Source organism: Onychostoma macrolepis, chromosome 03, assembly GCF_012432095.1.
Source record: "Onychostoma macrolepis isolate SWU-2019 chromosome 03, ASM1243209v1, whole genome shotgun sequence".
Taxonomy (NCBI): Eukaryota; Metazoa; Chordata; class Actinopteri; order Cypriniformes; family Cyprinidae; genus Onychostoma; species Onychostoma macrolepis.
The window spans coordinates 2,819,176-2,841,814 of NC_081157.1; positions in this window are offsets into that span (position 1 = coordinate 2,819,176).

Consider the following 22,639-nt stretch of genomic DNA (forward strand, 5'->3'; position numbering starts at 1 on the left):
CAAAGAAGTTTCACAAATGAAGGCTGCCACCTCCATAGTTGACCCTGTACCGACATGCTTATTTAAAGAATGTTTTACCTGTGTGGGCCCTGTTGTCTTGAGTATTGTTAATGACTCCCTGGACTCTGGTGTTGTGCCAGCATCTTTAAAAATGGCTTTGGTCACCCCTGTACCAAAAAAGATGAATTCGGACTTGGACAATTTAAATAATTACCGCCCCATTTCGAATCTCCCTTTTTTAGCCAAAATTCTGGAGTGAATTGTGACATCTCAATTACATACCCATCTTACACTTAATAATTAGTTTGAGCCTTTTCAATCTGGATTTCGTAAGTTTCATAGCACAGAAACAGCATTAGTGAAGGTCACTAATGATCTGTTACTTGCTGTGGACTCTGGCTGCCTGTCAATTTTGATCCTTCTTGATCTCAGTGCAGCTTTCGACACGGTTGATCATTCTCTTTTACTCTTGCGGTTGGAATCTGTGTTTGGTATTACAGAGACAGCATTGAATTGGTTTAAGTCTTATCTCTCAGACCGTAGGCAGTTTGTCTCCATGGGAGGACACAAGTCTAAAATTGGCTCAGTCAAATTTGGGGTACCACAGGGAGCACTCTTGAGTCCATTACTCTTCTGTATGTATATTTTTCCTCTTGGCCATCTCTTGAGATCTTTTGGGCTTAATTATCACTTATATGCAGATGACACACAAGTGTACATTCATTCTAAACCGGGTGACTATCCTGCTGTTGCTTTTTTGGAGCACTGTATCCTTTAACACTAACTGTAGAGGGTTCAGTCTTGGAATTTCAAACAAAACTAAAGAACCTGGGGGTGATATTTGACGCTCATTTAACTTTGGATCCCCATGTTCAGAAAATTGTTAAAACATAATTTTTTCATCTCAGAAATATTGCACGAATTCTTTTACGGTGGCCGAAAAACTTATCAATACCTTTGTCTTCTCCCGCATCGATTACTGCAATGCTTTGCTTGCAGGTGTTTCAAAAACCACCCTAAATAAATTGCAGTATGTCCAAAACTCAGCTGCTAGAATCCTGACAGGGACCAGAACTAGGGAGCACATCACTCCAATATTGGAATCCCTACACTGGCTCCCTGTTAGGTTTCGTATTGACTTCAAAATTCTTATGCTTACGTATAAGGCCTTGCATGGTTTGGCATCAAATTATCTATCGGAACTTCTAACGATTTACTCGCCTAAACAGAATCTCCGTTCCTCTGATTCTGGCCTTTTGACTGTCCCTACAACTCATTTACGCTCTATGGGTGACTGGGCATTTTCCTCCCTTGCTCCTAGACTCTGGAATTCTCTTCCTTATAATATTAGAAATGCAGAATCTTTTAATGTGTTTAAATCTTTTTTGAAAACTCACTTTTTTAGACTTATCTGTGAGTTGGTAGGTTCTGAGGGGAAGGGTATTTGTTTTTTATCAAATCTGCTGTTTTTTTTTCCTTCATTGTGCTTTTATTGTTACCCCTCTTCCTCTATATATTTTGTACCCTCTTAAGTGTAAAGCGCCTTAAGAATTAACTTTTAAAGGTGCTATATAAAAATAAATTTAATATTATTATTATATTATTATAGTTGGGTAAACCTTTATACTGGTGAATGGAAACTACAACACGTTTTTTGCATTCTTACTCCAATTGTAAAAGAAGAAAAATCCACAATAGTGTTTCTATGACTTTCCAAAAGATGAAGAAAGACTGATTATGACAGTCAGAAGAGAGTAAAAACTTTACTGTCACTCCCTCAAGCTGTTCTATTAGAAACAGCAGCAGAGATATTATTTTATTTTTATTTTCAATTTAATGTAATATAACACAAACAGTGAAAGGGGTCCATTGTTGTGATTACTGCATTATGAAACTACATTTTTTATCAAATTATTTTTATCATTCCCCGTAATTCCCCCAAAACATCATCATGATTCCAAGCTTCATAGTTACTGTTCTTGTTGTATGTAACACATTATAAATAAATAAAAACATAGAACTTGTTTGTATGTTTAAACCAGTTGGTAAACCAGTTTCTTTAAAATCCCAGAGATGCATGACTGTTATGAACACAGCCAAACCACACCATATAATTATGTTTGTCATACTTCCTCGTGCACAAGCACATGGGGTGAATTTTTTTTTTTCATTTAATCATGTGAAAGTTACTGTTGTAAGGAGTCAAATTATTTCCCTATGAGATTTATGACGTCCTGTTGGGCTTTTCTGGAATTTCGGCTCCTCATGTTTCGATGTTCTGATCGAATCTTAGTTTTGTCTGACTCGCTCTGATCCTACAGTTCAAATCTTTTCTGTGAGGAGACCTCACCGAAACGTAACTGTTCCATTTGGATAATGTAGAGCATCTCATTCAACCATCTCTGAAAACAAGGGGCTTGTGGAGATTTCCAATTGAGTTAGTAACAAGTTTTTGGCTGCAATCATGCCTACCTTTAGAGCCTGTTGATGAGTATGAGGAAGAACGTCCATTACATCAGAATAGCCAAAAATAGCCATACTGTGGTCAGGGTGAATATTAATTTTGTAAGCACTAGAAAACAATTCGAAAACATACAGAATAGGACAAAACCAAAATAAATGTGCCAGTGTCCCCTCCTTAATACACGTAAGGTTTCTCTATACAGTATCTCACAGAAGTGAGTACACCCCTCACATTTTTGTAAATATTTTATTATATCTTTTCATGTGACAACACTGAACAAATGACACTTTGCTACAATGTAAAGTAGTGAGTGTACAGCTTGTATAACAGTGTAAATTTGCTGTCCCCTCAAAATAACTCAACACACAGCCATTAAGGACTGGATGGCTGCAAATTTTTTGAAGCTTAACGAAAATAAAACCGATGTTATTGTGTTTGGCCCTAGAAATTCAGTGCTTGAATGCAATTTCTTTGACTGGTTTTGTTAAATCTAATGTAAAAAATTTGGGATTTGTTCTGGATAGTGATTTAAAGTTGGACAGACAAATTAACACTGTGGTGAGATCTTGTTTTTTTTAATCTACATTTGTTAGCTAAGACTAAACCATTTCTATCTAGTTCAGATTTTGAGAAAGCAATTGCGTCCATTGTCTTTTCTCGAATGGATTATTGTAATTCCCTTTATTATGGAGTTTCTGTAAACGCATAAGTGCCCGAACATCAAATCCAAAATGTTGCAGCAAAAATGATCAAGTCGGCAAAGAAATATGAATCTGTGACTCCATTATTAATTTCACTAAAGTGGCTGCCAGTACGACTTAGAATTATTTATAAGATCCTCATACTTGTCTTTAAGGCCTTGCACAATCTAGCTCCTGTGTATTTGTCCGGTTTGGTGGCAATCTACACCCCCTCTAGATCCTTGAGATCAGAAAATCATCATCTGTTTTACACTACCAGGACAAAATATAAACATAGAGGTGACAGAGCTTTTTCTTGAGCAGGCCCTAAATTGTGGAATGACCTTCCTCAATCTATTCGATCGGCCAAATCCTTACCCATGTTCAAAGCTGTGTTAAAACAACATTTTTTAAATTCAAATGGAGAGCTTCTTTAAATGGGTTAATGTTTATGTGTGTTTATGTGATGTGGATATGTCTATTTCTGCTATCTTGTGTTTTTTTAGCTTGTGATTGTGAAGCACTTTGGGCAACATGAGTTGTATTAAACTGTGCTATATAAATAAACAAACAAACAAACAAACATATGTTGAAATGAGCTGAGAAGAATTTTTCAGTTTTTTTTTTTTTTGATGAATAGAAAGTTCAGAAGAATAGCATCGTTTATAACATGATAAATGTCTTTATCATCACTTGTGTGCTAAATAAAAGTTTTAATTTCTATACTGACTCCAAGCTTTTGAATGGTATAGTGTATATTGTTACACTTGGAGTAAGACTGGAGTAATGATGCTGAAAATTTAGCTTTGATCACAGGAATAAATATATTCAAATAGAAAGCAGTTATTTTAAATAGTAAAAATATTTCACAATATTATTGCTTCAGCAAATACAACTTTATGTATTTTGGATCAAATAAATGCAGGCTTGATGAGCAGAAGAGAATTCTTTACAAAAACATTAAAAATCTTACTGTTCAAAAACTTTTGACTGGTAGTGTGTCATGTTGAAATATATAAATGAACATCACATAGGCTACCTGGCATTTTCATAGTGTATACTGTTTATGTGCTCTGAAGGAAATAAATTAAAAAAAATTACATTTTGAAATTCTGGGTTGTTTCTCTCAGCAGATCTTCTTCCAGAAACAGAAAGTAGCCGGGATGAACTTTGTTCTTTGTTTGGAAGGACTTTGTTTGTTTACGCAGAGGCGATGTGGGCGTTTACATTCGTGCGCCTCTCACGTGGATGTTTGAATCTGAAAAGTGCGATCGGCGTGTGTGCGTGACTGCATTAGATATAATGAGTTGAGACGGGAAAACTGGACATCGCACTGGTTTCATATGGATTACTTTAACAGAGAATATTTGTTTTGGACGTGACTTACTTCATTTAAAAGTAGACATTTCAAGCTTTCTATACATATATTTCTCATGTATTTGAGGCAAGTATTTGTGGAGATTCATGTTGTTTTATTTACGTGTCTGTGAAGAGAGGTGACGTAGACAGAGCCAGCAGAGAACGCACCCTGTTTATTTTCTTTATTTTTTAAAAGCACATTGTTTTGTTGTTATTATGACTATACACAAAAAAAACCGACCCTTTACAGTTTCAAACGATACCTTATTCTTATCTGTACGATCAAAACTCATGGAGTATTTTTAGCTCTTTTCGCAGTCATAAAGAAAATACGAGACAGACCGCACTGGTGCGGGCTTCAACCCCAGGGGGTTAATGTCTAAACCGCTGGCCACAAAAGTGAGTACACCCCTAAGTGAAAATGTCCAAATTGGGCCCAATTAGCCATTTTCTCTCACCGATGTCATGTGACTCGTTAGTGTTACATGGTCTCAGGTGTGAACGGGGATGTAGGGTTTGATACATAAATATAATTTAATTTAGCTCAAAGGGAATCATTTATGATTTTACAGGGAATTTGAACAGAATCACTGTTCTGCGGCTGATCACGGAGTCGGCAGCGATTCACTGAACGAGCCGTATAACATTAATTCTGCACTGGACATTAAAATCCAAAATATAGTGAAAACACTATTAATAAGCACAGTAACAAGATCGGCAGATTAAGACATTAACTTGTAAGCACAAAACACAAGATATTTCTCTTTTCAATATAAATACGAGTTTATTTATATAAACCTAAAACAAACTAATCTAACATGAACACACGCATTCACACATTCACACGTTGCAGAAAGAGAAAGGATGAGTTTAGAGAATGAGAAAGTGAAATCCCAAGTTTATAGCGATATGTGCTATCGCATAGACCTGAACAAACCATCAATCACTTAATTAACCCTCGCATTGAGTTTCTCAATGAGGCTAAAATTTATATTAAATGCACCACTTCAGTTAGACCTGGAGGTACTTGCTTGCGTTGACTTTGTGTTACAGTCGTCGTTGCAGGAAAGGGGTTTTCCCGAGTTGGTGATTGGCTGGAAGTTCAGTAGTCTTTGATGTCTTGGGAAGCCAATGGTTGGGCGTTGGCTGAGGATGGTTTTGGAGTCGGTTGCTGGTTGAAGTTTGAAGCGGGTGCAGTCGGAGCTGGACTTTGCGGCAAACTTAACTTTTGAACACGAGACTCAACGGAAAGAAAATAAACTAAAGTAAAAGAATAAAATGAGTAACAAGACTAGGTGGGTTTTCTTCTCATCGTGGTGTCAAGTAGCAACTGGCCTGTAGGCCAGAGCACGCTCAAAGAGCGCTAAAAAGCAGCGTCAAAACGCTGTGGCGAGAAGAGAAGAAGGGCAGAAGAGAAGGGCAGTCTGGTTCTTTGTCTTCTATGTGTGGGGGAAAAGTCAATCTAAAGAAGCTTGTGATTTCTCTTGTGGAACACATGTGATGGCCATCTCTTTGACCATTAATCTTGATTATTTGTCCCAAATTTGACGATCTCCTTCCTGCGTTGTACTTATCAATAAGTGTTCTTTTGTCTTAATGTTGCGAGCTGTTCTGTGAAAGAGGCTTGTTGGTAAGGCTTGCTCCAGAGGTGAAGCTAGGAATCTAATGCAAGTTAAGTTTACAGTGACATTACAGTACCTTTACAATACTTTACATACAGTACATTTAAAGTAAAATGTGAATATTTTCTAAACATAAAAATTCCAGAAACTAATTTTGAACTTTGTTTGATTATTCTTTCTTACCAAGTTCTTAGAAATTCCAGCCACTATCAATCACAACAATGTGTATTACAGATGATAATATAAATCATATAAATCGTCAGTTTGTTGTTTTACACACATGCACACAGACATTTCATTCACGACATAGTTGATACTCAACTACCCACATCTCCAAACGAACAGGTACGGTCTCTCCCCAGCCGATGTAAGGAAGACCCTATCCAGGATTAACCCACGAAAGGCTGCGGGTCCTGACAACATACCTGGACGTGTACTGAGAGACTGTGCTGCACAGCTGATGGATGTCCTAACAGATATCTTCAACATCTCGCTGAGCCAGGCAGTCGTCCCCACGTGTCTCAAATCCACCTCCATAATCCCAGTACCAAAGAAGTCACATGTGTCCTGTCTGAATGACTATCGTCCCATAGCACTGACCCCAATCATGATGAAGTGCTTCGAGAGGTTAGTCATGCATCACATCAAGTCCAGTCTCCCAAACATGCTGGACCCATTCCAGTTTGCATATCGTCCAAACCGTTCCACGGACGATGCAATATCCACCACTCTCCACCTAGCTCTTACTTACCTGGAACAGAAAGACTCCTATGTAAGAATGCTGTTCATCGACTTCAGCTCAGCATTCAACACAATAATCCCACAACAGCTCATCCACAAACTAAACCTGCTGGGCCTTAACACCTCCCTCTGTAATTGGATCCTGGACTTTCTAACCGGAAGACCTCAGTCAGTCCGTGTCGGCCACAACACCTCGAGCACTACCACACTGAGCACAGGTGCCCCACAAGGCTGTGTGCTCAGCCCGCTGCTCTTCACGCTGCTGACCCACGACTGCACTGCCAAGTCCAGCTCCAACCACATCATCATGTTTGCTGATGACCAGTGTTAATTTTGGCAGGCATTTTTGATTTAGTCTTAGTCTTTATCTTGAGACGAAAATGCTTAATAGTCTTAGTCACATTTTAGTCATTTGAGTCTTTCATAGTTTTAGTCTAGTTTTAGTCGACGAAAATTCATTGTATTTTTGTCAACTTTTAGTCATTACTTTTAGTCAAAGTGCCGTTAACAACATTTATTTTGGTAGCTATTTTATATGTAGTATTCAAACAAAAATAGGCATCAATTCTTCTCTCTTTAGACCAAATCAATTAAGCTTATGAGAAATTTGAATCAAGGATTGAATTTGGAATAAATTTAAATTTCTTGGTAGAGATACAAATTAAACTCATTTTTCAGATACAGTAGCTTTACTTAATTATACATTTATTTAACATCTTTTGTTGGTTAACATTTATGACAAGGATAAGAATGCTGTCCCTTTAAGACGGAAGGCATTCATGTAATACTGACACACATTCAGTTTTCACCCACCTGTTTACGCTCACTTAAACCATAACTGACTGTATTTACGTGAGATACTTTACACAATAGACATTTGAACTGCTGTGTGTGTATTTGAGCACCGAGAAGTGATCGCGCGCTGTATGAGAACTGAAGAAGTGGAGCGTGCGCGAGAGAGAGAGAGCGCTTCTATCAGCTCGATCCCGCCGTCACTAACTTTAAGTTAATCGACAACGAACTGTGACTCCCGGGAAAAACGGGACGTCTGGTCACTCTATCCCTAAAAAAAAAACCTTCAGGTGCTGAGGCCATTCCCAGCTAACAAAAAAAGGTCCCCAGGACGTCCCCTAAACGGCCTCTGCGAACGTCCCCCGGACATCAGCGTGTAGGGTCCCCTTGACGTCGAGCGGACGTTCGCGAAGACGTCCTCCGGACGTTCACGAGGACGTTCACAGGACGTGCAGCGGCCATTCGGGACGTTTAGGGGACGTTCGCTTTAAGTACTCTGAATGTCATTTTATTTTACTTTTAGGCTAATCAAAGACAACAGACACGTTGTATGGAGCAAAATACGTTTATTTTAATTGAACAGTTGTAAAGTTGCGGTGCTCTTTCCGTGTGTGTGTGCGTGTGTGTGTGTGTCTGCGTCTCTGGTTGTCAGCTGTGGGTTTAGTCCGATGGCAATTCTTCCCGTTGTTTTATAACCTAAAACAACAAAATAAACACATTCATTAGTGTTATGATTGATTTAATATGTCTAGGACTACCATTTATCCATTGAAAAAAGATTTGTAACGTTGTTGTTGACAATTTGGATTTAGACCAAGTGGTCCGAAATTTAGCGCACATATGAAGATAGGCCGTCCCAAATGGGCTTTTTTGCTCATATAGGCGTCTCAGTGTGTATTTTTACCATATGGAAATTCAATATTTAAGTTCAATATCTGTCAATATTACATACGTTTAATCATTTCAGCTTTACATGCTAATGTTAGCTTCGAAAGTGTTCACAGCGAGCAGCTGTACACGACAGACAACTTCAGCAAACGTTTAAAAAGGTAAACGTTTCATAAAATGTAAGCATTACGAGATACACATTGGTTACAGTAGCTAATGTCCACAAATATAAAAGTATAAATACCTTTTCGACCGATGAAAGCTAAAACTCAAGGCCGTGTCTGAGGAAATCACCGGGAGAACCGTTAACGGTCACTAAGCAGCTGAGCGTTGCCATGGATACATGCTGCGTGCCCTAAGGTGATGTCATTCGATCATGTGCTCATTTGATCGACACTTGCTTGTAGCCTGTCTCCTAATGCGGCTATATTACGCAATTTGTTTTTCTTTTCTTTTTTTTTGAGCTGCACGTGGTATAGCAGTCTTAAATGCAATAACTAAAATAATAATTTTCGTAAATAACTTTTCTTGTCGGCTTACCAACAGTTTAATATATAAATGGAAATAATTAATTTATTTGTCTTACCTGTGTTATTTTCCACTTTCTTTTCTTCATGTTTCCTTGGCTGCATTCATCACTCTATAACATTCTTTTAGAGCTCCTGCAACCTTATTTTCTTCATGCATGGGGAATACATAAACCTAATTGTAGCCTATATGTTCAATTATATTATTGAAGGGTATCATGATTTTGATGTTTAAATGCTGAAAACAGACTCCTGATTTGATTACATTTTTAATTACAGAAGTTACTCCTATTTTCGTTTTCAAGAAATGAAAATTATTAATTTAACATTAACTTCATTTTACAATGAATTCAAATAATACTATAGTAAATAATAATAATAATAATAATAATATCAATCTGCAAAACAAAAAAAAAGTTTTTTGTTTTTTTTGTATTTTGCATTCTATTATCACAGTTAAAAAAAAGAGATTTTGTTTTAAGGAATAGGGTGAAGTCAGCTAAAATGGGCCTCGTTTTGGTAAATGACTTATAATACCATCAAATAAGCAATGCATAAGAACTAATGATATTTTTATAAATTAGCATGGGTCTCTTAAATATTTATATATTTTTAAAATGTCAAAAAGTATAATTGTTTTAAAATTAAGAGAGTTAGAGTATCAGCAGGTACCTTCTTGAGCCACGGCACAACATTAAGTTAAAATGGGCCAATATAAAAAGAGAACAACACAGTGTCAATTTACTATTAAAAATAAAATGATTTCAGCCGAAATTACCTATGGTCTTTAGTGTGCCATAGCAACAGCACCATATGCATTTCATTAAATAGAAAGTTGAATGAATATTTCATTAAACAATGCAATTAAAATGAACTGATCATGTTGTATAGGTGTGTGTTTCTGTGCAGTGGTGCCTTTTGTGTGCATGTACACTACCAGTCAAAAGTTTTTGAACAGTAAAGAAGTCTCTTCTGCTCACCAAGCCTGCATTTATTTGATTCAAAGTACAGCAAAAACAGTAATATTTTGAAATATTTTTACCATTTACTACCGACTCCAAACGTTTAAAAGGTAAACGTTTCATAAAATGTAAGCATTACGAGATACACATTGGTTACAGTAGCTAATGTCCACAAATATAAAAGTATAAATACCTTTTCGACCGATGAAAGCTAAAACTCAAGGCCGTGTCTGAGGAAATCACCGGGAGAACCGTTAACGGTCACTAAGCAGCTGAGCGTTGCCATGGATACATGCTGCGTGCCCTAAGGTGATGTCATTCGATCATGTGCTCATTTGATCGACACTTGCTTGTAGCCTGTCTCCTAATGCGGCTATATTACGCAATTTGTTTTTCTTTTTCTTTTTTTTTTTGAGCTGCACGTGGTATAGCAGTCTTAAATGCAATAACTAAAATAATAATTTTCGTAAATAACTTTTCTTGTCGGCTTACCAACAGTTTAATATATAAATGGAAATAATTAATTTATTTGTCTTACCTGTGTTATTTTCCACTTTCTTTTCTTCATGTTTCCTTGGCTGCATTCATCACTCTATAACATTCTTTTAGAGCTCCTGCAACCTTATTTTCTTCATGCATGGGGAATACATAAACCTAATTGTAGCCTATATGTTCAATTATATTATTGAAGGGTATCATGATTTTGATGTTTAAATGCTGAAAACAGACTCCTGATTTGATTACATTTTTAATTACAGAAGTTACTCCTATTTTCGTTTTCAAGAAATGAAAATTATTAATTTAACATTAACTTCATTTTACAATGAATTCAAATAATACTATAGTAAATAATAATAATAATAATAATATCAATCTGCAAAACAAAAAAAAAGTTTTTGTTTTTTTGTATTTTGCATTCTATTATCACAGTTAAAAAAAAGAGATTTTGTTTTAAGGAATAGGGTGAAGTCAGCTAAAATGGGCCTCGTTTTGGTAAATGACTTATAATACCATCAAATAAGCAATGCATAAGAACTAATGATATTTTTATAAATTAGCATGGGTCTCTTAAATATTTATATATTTTTAAAATGTCAAAAAGTATAATTGTTTTAAAATTAAGAGAGTTAGAGTATCAGCAGGTACCTTCTTGAGCCACGGCACAACATTAAGTTAAAATGGGCCAATATAAAAAGAGAACAACACAGTGTCAATTTACTATTAAAAATAAAATGATTTCAGCCGAAATTACCTATGGTCTTTAGTGTGCCATAGCAACAGCACCATATGCATTTCATTAAATAGAAAGTTGAATGAATATTTCATTAAACAATGCAATTAAAAATGAACTGATCATGTTGTATAGGTGTGTGTTTCTGTGCAGTGGTGCCTTTTGTGTGCATGTACACTACCAGTCAAAAGTTTTTGAACAGTAAAGAAGTCTCTTCTGCTCACCAAGCCTGCATTTATTTGATTCAAAGTACAGCAAAAACAGTAATATTTTGAAATATTTTTACCATTTACTACCGACTCCAAGCTTTTGAATGGTATATTGTATAATGTTACAAAAGCTTTTTATTTCAGATAAATGCTGATCTTTGGATCTTTCTATTCATCAAAGAATCCTGAAAAAAAAATTTACTCAACTGAATAAAAAAAGTTTCTTGAACAGCAAATCAGAATATGTGACCCTGGACCACAAAACCAGTCTTAAGTCGCTGGGGTATATTTGTAGAAATAGCCAAAAATACATTGTATGGATCAAAATTATTTATTTTTTTATTCATTTTTTTTTTTTTTTTAAGCCAAAAATCATTAGGACATTAAGTAAAGATCATGTTCCATGAATATATTTTGTAAATGTCCTATTGTAAATATGCCAAAACTTAATTTGAGTATATGCATGGCTAAGGACTTAATTTGGACAACTTTAAAGGTGATTTTCTCAATATTTTTATTTTTTTGCACCCTCAGATTCCAGATTTTCAAACAGTTGTATCTCAGCCAAATATTGTCCTATCCTAACAAATGGAAAGCTTATTAATTGAGATTTATACATCATCTGAAAGCTGAATATTGAAAAATTGACACTTATGACTGGTTTTGTGGTCCAGGGTCACATATTAGAATGATTTCTGAAGGATCATGTGACTAGAGTAACGATGCTGAAAATTTAGCTTTGATCACAGGAATAAATTACATTTTAAAATATATTCAAATAGAAAACAGTTATTTTAAATAGCAAAAATATTTTAAAATTTTACCGTTTTTGCTGTACTTTGGATCAAATAAATGCAGGCTTGGTGAACAGAAGAGACTTCTTTAAAAACATTAAAAATCTCACTGTTCAAAAACTTTTGACTGGTAGTTATGTGTAGCCTATGTATTTTTTTTAAGACTAGATTTTGTGTGCATACATATCTAGGCCTATAAACCTATTTTCACCCTCAATTTCTGTGTAAAAATGTGTGTGTGCAGCCCATTTTAGCTTAACCAGCCATTTCTAAAATGACCCTTTTCACAAAAACCGAAGTTTCTTTTATTAAATTAAACTTTTTTTTATTTGAAAGGGCATGTCAAAACATTGTTCAAAAACCTTTGCTTTGTTGGTAAGCATACTTATAATTGCTTTAGTACCCTTATTAGTGATGAATGAAATTTACTATGTGGCTCACTTACCTTACAATTTCTCTGACAAACTTCATGTAACACTCAGTACATCAGCCCGCCTTAAGAAACTCAGACCAATCTAAATTATTGTTACATGTCAACAAGTTGAAGAAACAATACAAGATCAGTTATTATGACTGGCTATATAAATTAAAAGATATGACTACAATATTTGACCCATTTTACCTGATAGCCCATTTTAGCTGACTTCACCCTACCCTTTAAAATCCAATATGAGTTTATATTTTAGTTCAAATTTGTCAACTCTCTTTGTCTGAGTTGCAAGGTGTCAGGTCTGATAAAAGCCCACGCATGGGCGACTGGATTTTTCAAGTGTTGTTATGGTAATGGCAGATGAGGGACGAAACAGGGACGTTCGCAAACTGGCTCGGACGAATGTCCTCCGAACGTCCGCCAGCGAACGTCAAAAAGAGGACCAAACGCGGACGTAAGTGAACGTCCTCAAAACGTCCGCCAGCGAACGTTACACAGCGGACCAAATCCGGACGTCCTCCGAACGTCCGCCCACGAACGTTACAAAGCGGACGTACTGCGGACCTAAACGGACGTTCGGAACGTCCGGGGGACGTCCCCTGTTTGCTGGGTTGTTTCAGATCGCTAGTTGGCGTTTTGGTAGCCTATCCGTCCGCTGCGGCTGCCATACTGAGACTAGATATAAACGCCCCTCATCTGATTGCAATCCAATGACAGAGAAGCACATTTTGAAAGACAATTCAGTTTACTTAGCCTATAGGATGTGTTTTGAATGTCCGGTAGTCCTCAAATAACATTTTAGTCCCGTCTCGTCTTGTTAATGAAGACACGGCATAAATTTCGTCATAGTTTTTATCATCAGATATTAATTTTAGCTCGTCAACGTCTCGTCTTAGTCACAGAAAAAAGGTTCCTTGACGAATATTTTTCGTCTTCGTCTTCGTCGACGAAATTAACACTGCTGATGACACAACTGTGGTAGGCCTCATCAGCAACAACGATGAAACGCACTACAGAGAGGAAGTGGCACAGCTGGCTGAATGGTGTGGCGCTAACAACCTGTCCCTCAACGTGGGTAAGACAAAAGAGGTTGTGATGGACTTCAGGAGAAACTCTGTTGACCACCCCCCACTGACCATCGATGGCTCAACCGTGGAGAGTCGGCAGCACCAAATTCCTGGGGGTGCACATCACAAAGGATCTCACCTGGACCACCAATGTCACATCACTCAACAAGAAGGGACAACAGCGCCTCTACTTTCTCCGTCGGCTGAAAAGGGCAAGTCTCCCTCCACCCATCCTCACTACCTTTTACAGGAGCACCATTGAGAGTGTGCTGACCAGCTGCATCACTGCCTGGTATGGGAACTGCAGTGCTGCTGACCGCAAGACCCTACAACGGACAGTGAACACTGCCTCAAAGATCATCAGTGCCCCTCTTCCCTCCATCCTGGACATTTTCCTTGCACGATGCTCCAGCAAGGCCTCCAGCACCGTGAAGGACCCCACACACCCCTCCCACAACCTCTTCCAGCTCCTGCCATCAGGAAAAAGGTACCAGAGTATCAAAGCTCGTTCTGTCAGATTGCTCAACAGCTTCTTTCCCCAGGCTGTGAGAGCTCTTAACTCCAATCTCCCTGTCCCCGCTCTGAAACCATGAACACCTCAGCCCCCCCAACTATAAATAACTATTGACAAATTTCTCCTAAGTGCAATTCTGGGTGTGCTACACACAGGTGAGTGGGCTATACAAACCACCTGTAGTAACGCATTCGTCCCACTATATGCACACTAGACACTTTCTATAAACACTCCCTGCTACAAAGACTCAATAAGATAATATATGTTTACTTGAATATTGCACTACAAAATAATGTTTACTAGAGAATTGCACTTCTAAATCTTTTGCACTATGCACTGCTTCCCACAAAATCTCTCTTCTGAACAGTTTAATGTACAAAATATATATTTTCTGCACAATTTCATGTTCAAATATCTCTTTAGCACAATTTCATGTACAGTATTTATGTAAAGTTCTTGTACAGTCTCAGTTTGTGTATGTGTAGTCAACTAGGTATAGTAGTTATAGTATATGTATAGTCAGATGGTTAAACTGTTGTATAGCTCTATTGTTTTTCCTATATTTGCATTGTTGTATGTTTATCTCATGTTTAACTATTATGTAGCACTGTGGTCCTGCGAGACACGATATTTCGTTCCACTATATGTCCACACACGTAGCAGAATGACAATAAAGCTCAACTTGAACTTGAACTTGAGTAATATGATTTTCATGTTTATTTATAAACTGTGGAATATTTTTCTTTACATAATTTCTAATTTGCAAATAACGGAAAAAGTGAGACTGTGAGAATTTAAACTTACTTTTAAGTTGTGAAAAAGATGCAAATTGATCCTCTATACAGAGATCTCCTATATAGCATAAACCTTTTCTCCTCCATCCTGAAAAAGCACCATCAATCTGAGAAGGCTCAAATGAAGGATTACATGATATTGGTGTATTGACTGAGACTTTTGGTAATTTATAAAATTGATTTATCTAATTCAAAATCTTCAGAGAGTTTCTCAACACCAAATTACTGCTTCCTAATTTACTGATAGATTTACACTCTGTAAAAAACAAAGCTGGGAGAGAGGACTCTGGCACTTACATAGCCTCTGCACAAACCCATAATGGAGAGGTCTCAGATGTCATATAATCCACGATGCCCATTTACCAGAACGTGAGAGCCCTGGCATTTGCTGCCCAATAATGCTTAAAAATAGGAAGGCCAAGACCTCCAATCAGTAGGTTTTTGTAAGTGGGCTTTTGCTATGTGAGGTGTTTTACAGTTCCAAACAAATAAAGGAATAACTGAATCAAGTTGTTTAACTTTCCTGTCTCATATAAAATAGACATTTTAGTAATTTTCTGTAAGATGCATATGGTTTATGTAAATTCACTTTGGAGATGTATGTGTGTTTACAGGAGCTCCTCTGTTAGCTATACATAATAAAATGTGGCCCTGGACCACAAAACCAGTCTTAAGTCGCTGGGGTATATTTGTAGCAATAGCCAAAAATACATTGTAAGGGTCAAAATTATTGATTTTCCTTTTATGCCAAAAATCTTTAGGATATTAAGTAAAGATCATATTCCATGAAGATATTTTGTCAATTTCCTACCGTAAATATATCAAAACTTAATTTTTGATTAGTAACATGCATTGCTAAGAACTGCATTTGGACAACTTTAAAGGCGATTTTCTCAATATTTTGATTTTTTTTTGCACCCTTAGATTCCAGATTTTCAAATATTTGTATATCGGCCAAATATTGTCCGATTCTAACAAACCATACATCAATGGAATGCTGATTTATTCAGCTTTCAGATGATGTAAAAATCTCAATTTTGAAAAATTGAGACTTATGACTGGTTTTGTGGTCAAAGGTCACAAATGTGTTTTTACAGCAAAATCTCAAATATACTGTAACGTTACTGTCTAGCGTCTTTACACCTTCAGCAAATCAACAGTTTACTATACAGTAGCTCAACAAATATGATTTTAACACAAGGAACCGTGTTTTTGGTTTGTAATACCCGCATCGCTGTTCTCATCACGTTCGATGATGACGTCTCCTCTCTCTCGTGGGCTTCTGGGATAGAAAAGTGTCCATCGATGAACACTTCAGAATCTGGACTGAAGCAGTAGGACATCCGGGGATTTCTCGCCTACTCTTTTATGAATAATGAGTTTTGTAACGTACTTCTTTCTTCACTTACTCTTTTTTCCTACTATATAGAAGGTAAGTAAGCATATTAGAATGTAAATTAAGTAAGCGTACGTCCGAATCTCGCGAGAATTAGTGCAGTTTTTGCCAACTCTTTTATGAATACTGAGGATTCAAACATTCTTATTTGCTCGCCTATTATATAGTAGGGAAGTATGCCATTTCGGACGCAGCCAGCATTTCAATCACCTTCAGTAATTCTGCTTGTTAAGAGCAGGTGTTCATCACTAATGCTCAATCATCACTTAATTAATCACATCAGAATCAGAATGAGCTTTATTGGCCAGGTATGTTTACACATACGAGGAATTTGTTATAGTGATAGAAGCTCTACAGTGCAACAGAAAGACAGCAACAGGACAGAACACAGATAATAAAAAAATAATATACAAATAGGCAATGTACAAAATAGCAAAAACACAATATATAATATAGACAATTATGTGTGAACAGGTCTGATATGTGCAAATTTGAAATGAAAAAATAAGTATGTGTGGTGAATAAATAATGTATAATAGTGTTGTGTGTTCCACGTTTAATGTCAAGTGTTCATGAGATGGATTGCTTGAGGGAAAAAACTGTTTCTGTGTCTGGCTGTTCTGGTGCTCAGAGCTCTGTAGCGTCGACCAGACGATAACAGTTCAAAGAGGGAGTGTGCTGGATGTGAGGGGTCCAGAGTGATTTTGCCAGCCCTTTTGCTCACTCTGGATGAGTACAGTTCTTGGAGAGTGGGGAGGGTTGTACCAATGATTCGCTCAGCAGTCTGGAGTCTTCTGAGGTCAGATTTGGTAGCTGAGCTGAACCGGACAGTTATTTAAGTGCAGAGGACGGACTCAATGATGGCAGAGTAGAACTGTGGCAGGTTGAACTTCCTCAGCTGGCGAAGGCCTTTTTAACAATGGAGTCTATGTGAATGTCCCACTTCAGGTCCTGGGAGATGGTGGTGCCCATGAATCTGAATGACTCCACTGCAGTCACAGTGCTGTTCATGATGGTGAGTGGGGGGAGAACATGGGGGTTTCTCCTGAAGTCCACGATCATGTCCACAGTTTTGAGCGTGTTCAGCTCCAGGTTGTTAAGACTGCACCAGACAGCCAGCTCCTTAACCTCCTGTCTGTAAGCAGACTCGTCACTGTCCTGGATGAGGCCGATCAGTGTGGTGTCATCTGCAAACTTCAGGAGCTTGACAGAGGGATCTTTAGATGCGCAGTCGTTGGTGTAGAGGGAGAAGAGCAGTGGGGAGAGAACACAGCCCTGAGGGGCACCAGTGCTGATCGTACGAGTGCTGGATGTGTATTTTCCAAGCCTCACTAGCTGCTGCCTGTCTGTCAGGAAGCTGTTGATCCACTGACAGACGGAGGTGGGCACGGAGAGCTGTGTCAGTTTATTCTGAAGGGTGTCACTTAATTCTCTCATTAACTTCAACACTGCTTCAGTGTTACTTTAAAGCCCTATTCGCACGGGATTAATATTACCTGGTGACCTCCAGTCATTTGTAATAATTGCGGAGGTTGTCTGTGATCTTAATCCCGTGCGAATCGGCCATGTCTGTAATTGGTAAAGTAAAAATTCCCCCGCAAATGACCTACCATATTTCGCTGAACATCGAGGTCCTGTGATAATATTGGTCCTGTGCGAATCGCCATCTCTGTGATTTGGCCAGCATTTTGCAGTGTCATATATAATTTTTTCAAGGTTTTTGTTTCCTGAGCGCCTTTTTATCCATCTTTTATGAAAAATGGCAGCTGCCAAGTGTTTTGATAATATTTTGGGTGCTTGGTCATATCTCTATACACCACTCTAATATACAATTTGCAATTTTGCATTTAAAAAAGCTGAACCATCAGAACAGCGAAAACAAGAATGATTAGATGCTGGATGACATGTATAGCAGCATGCAGTAAGGAACATTCTTCTGTTTATGATATAAAATGTTATGCAAAGCCTTGACATCATATCCGGGAGATAAGTCTGTAAATTCGAGTAAAATCACAGGTTTCGTTTATCCCATGCGAATGCGCCACACGAAATTCAGATGTGGGGGGGTAATTTCTAAATCACAACAGGTCCCTAGATAATACTAATCCCGTGTGAATAGGGTTTAACACTCTGCTGGTGGTTCCCATATAAACACTAAGCGGTGTTCATTTAACATTGGGGGTTTTGCTGTGCAGTTCATCTCCAGTCCTCCATTCCTATGGCTCCACCATTGTTCCCGCTCCCGCTCCCTCCTGTTCTGCCTTGGCCTCTGAGGCTGCAACGATGCCCTGGTTCTTTGTTACTCTGGCTTCACCTTGGTCTCCAAATCTTCTGTATCTGCCTCAGTCTTCTGATCTACCAGCTCCACCATGTCCAATGGTTCATCGGGCTCCACTGTGGATATTCACATTTCACCCCCAGGAGCCACCTTTTGGAAGGGGGAGATTTTGTCATGTCTAGTTTGTGGGGTTGCTGAGTATTCCCTTGTTGTTTGTTAGTTAGTTATCATCCTGTGTATTTATACTTCTGAATTTGTTCTGTTTTGTGTTGGTTGATCACCTTATTAGATGATTTTGTCTTTTAGAATTAACTTCTGGTTTTGTTTCTTCACTAAGATCCTCAACTCTTTGCTGTGCTGCACAGTAAAAATATGCTATTTAAGTCATGCAGTATGTGTCATGCTGCTGAGGATTGTTCAGTAGGTAAGTTTCCACACTTCAGTTTTATTTAAATTAGGCACTGGATAATGTAACAGTTGCTCAGGCTGATAATTGGACATTGTTTGTATGAAATGAAAGAAGAATGAGTGATTTTGGTCTTGGTGATAGCTGGCGATTACAACACCCAAATACTAAAGAATACTCGTTTTTCTCACCAGTCCATCACTCATATTCCCGCATTGATTTTTTTCTCACCAGTAATTCTATTATATCAAACATTTCCGAATCAAAGATTCATCCAATTGTCATTAGCGACCATGCCCCAGTAACATTAAAATGGAACAGAAGTGAACCTCATAAACCCGCTACCAGATGGCGTTTTAACATATCTCTTTTGAAAGACCCAGATTTTGACAACTATTTTAAAAGAGAATGGGCATTCTTTCTAGAAATGAATGACACCCCTGGATTGTCTCCCTCTCTTCTGTGGGAAACGGGAAAAGCAGTACTACGAGGGAAAATAATCTCATACTCCGTTTACAAAAAAAAGAAGGAAAAAGAACAAGAAATAGAACTGGAACAGAAAATTAAACAACTTCAAGACATCAATATAAATAACCCAACAGAAGAAACCCAAAATAAATTAAGAGAATATAAACTTAAATTAAATGCAATAATCAATAAACATACTCAATTCCTGATTCATAGGCTCAGACAAGAAGAATTTCACCATAGTAATAAATCTGGTAAATACTTGGCAAATCAAATAAAACGAAACAAGGAAAAAGTAACAATCTCAGTTATTACAGACCCAGCAGGAAAACCCACCAATTCACCAGAAGAAATTAACCAAATTTTTCAAAATTTTTATAGCAAATTATACTCATCAGAAAAAGACCCAAATCAAAATGACATCAACTCATTTCTCAACAGTATCAATCTGCCACAACTGAATGAACACCAAAGAAACAGCCTAGAATCACCCATCGCACAACCCGAACTTCTTACAGCACTACAACACATGCCTAATAATAAAGCACCAGGTCCTGATGGATTCCCTGCTGAGTTTTACAAACACTTTTGGTCCACTTTATCGCCACTCTTCATCAGAATGTTAAATGAGTCACAACAAAAATTAAAACTCCCAGCTAATATGAATACTGCCACAATCACACTTCTTCTCAAACCCAATAAAGATCCAAAATTACCATCAAGCTACCGTCCCATTTCTCTTATCAATGCTGACATTAAAATCATCGCCAAAGTTTTATCTCATAGAATAGAAAAGGTCACACCATCTATAATACACCCAGATCAAACCGGTTTCATTAAAGGTAGACTAGCATCCACCAATACACATAGACTATTCAACTTAATGTACTATTCTTCAATTCAAAAAGCAAAAGCCATCATAGCCACTCTGGATGCAGAAAAAGCTTTTGACAGGGTCAACTGGAAATTCCTGTTTTCCACATTAGAGAGGTTTGGTTTTGGGGAGTCATTCATTAATTGGATTAAAACTCTATATACATCACCTTCAGCCACTGTCATCACTAATGGACTAACATCACGTAGCTTCACACTGCACCGCAGGACTAGACAAGGATGCCCACTCTCTCCCTCATTATTCACCATTTTTATCGAACCGTTAGCAGCAGCCATCCGCCAAAACAGCTACATTAAAGGAGTTCAAACACTAAACATACAGCACAAAATCAGTCTTTATGCAGATGACATATTACTATATTTACAAGATCCCTCATCATCATTACAAGAAACAATTAAACTTATTGATTCATTTTCTCACATTTCTGAATATTCAGTCAACTGGAGTAAATCTTCCATTCTTTCATTAAATCACAATAGCTTGGATGTGACATCCCAGACATCACCTATCCCTCTATGCACCAATCACATCACATATTTAGGCATTAATATTTCCCCCAGACTGTCAGAGCTGGTTAGTCTAAATTTCACCCCATTACTCAAAACAATAAATGATGATCTTCAACGCTGGATGAAATTACCATTATCCATTATGGGCAGAATATCAGTAATCAAAATGACTATACTCCCTAAACTAAACTATTTATTCTCAATGATCCCAACACAACCCACCCTCGCCTGGTTTAAATCTTTAGACTCAATTATTATCAAATTTTACTGGAAAAATAAGACCCCAAGAATTAAACTATCTACTCTACAGAAACCAAAAACACAAGGAGGATTGGAAGCACCACATTTCTACCACTACTCTCTGGCTAATCAGCTTCAACAGATATACAAATGGATTCACCCAAACCCATCAGAACACATATGGCTAGATATTGAGCAAACAATTTGTAAGGATATTCTAATTTCAGATTTACCATTCTATAGTCAGACAATCAAAAAACACCCCTGTTTTAAAGCACCAACTATAGCAGCAGCTCTGACAGCCTGGTGGAAATTTCACCAAATAACAAACACTCCTATTGCTCCATCTAAATACACCTCCATTTGGAATAATCCAGATTATACAGTTAATAAAAAGCCACTTAATTTACACACATGGGCAGAAAAGGGCATCACACAACTCCAACACATCTTTCATAGAAATAATCTGGCCTCATTTTCATATTTGGTCCGGGAATACGGCATCGGGAGTAATAGTTTTCTGGAATATCTACAAATCAAATCATCTATCCAATCAAAAATTAACATTGGAACCGTTAATCTAGAACTCTCACCTTTAATCTCAGAGTTAATTAATATATCGTCCTCAAAAAAACTACTCTCCAAAATATATAGAATAATATTAAAATCAGACAACTCATTAAGTTTACCACATGCTAAGTGGGAATCAGATCTATCTATTGCTCCTGATGCCGATTTCTGGACACAAATCTGCAAAAATATCTACTTCATGACAAAAAATGCCAACTTGCAACTTGTACAATATAAAGTACTTCACAGATTTCACTTAACCGGACAGAAATTGTTTAAAATGGGATTCACTTCAGAAACATGTTCACATTGCACCCAAAATGAAACAGATACATATGTTCACGCCCTTTGGTATTGCACCCCAATTAAAAATTTTTGGGAAAAGGTCATTGAATCACTATCGGTTACTATGGGATGTCACATCCCAAATTCGCCATCAGTTTGTTTACTAGGCGATATATCCATAATCAGTTTAGACAATATAAACAGTCAGTTACTCCTGGTGGCGCTAGCTATCGCCAAGAAAACTATCCTCATGAACTGGAAATCAAGAAAATCCATACATGTCGCATCCTGGAAAAATCTACTAATTGATTATATCTCAATGGAAAATCTATCCTGTTCATCTCATAATACAGTAGAATTACACCCCTTCTGGTCATCTCTCATTACCCTCCAGCAGTCATAAATCTGCTGACCTTCTTTGTCTGAGACCAATCACAACAACACATCTTCACCTACACTACTATTTGAACTTAATTTGAATATTATCCTTTGAGTTTTGGGAAGGGGTGGAGGACAAC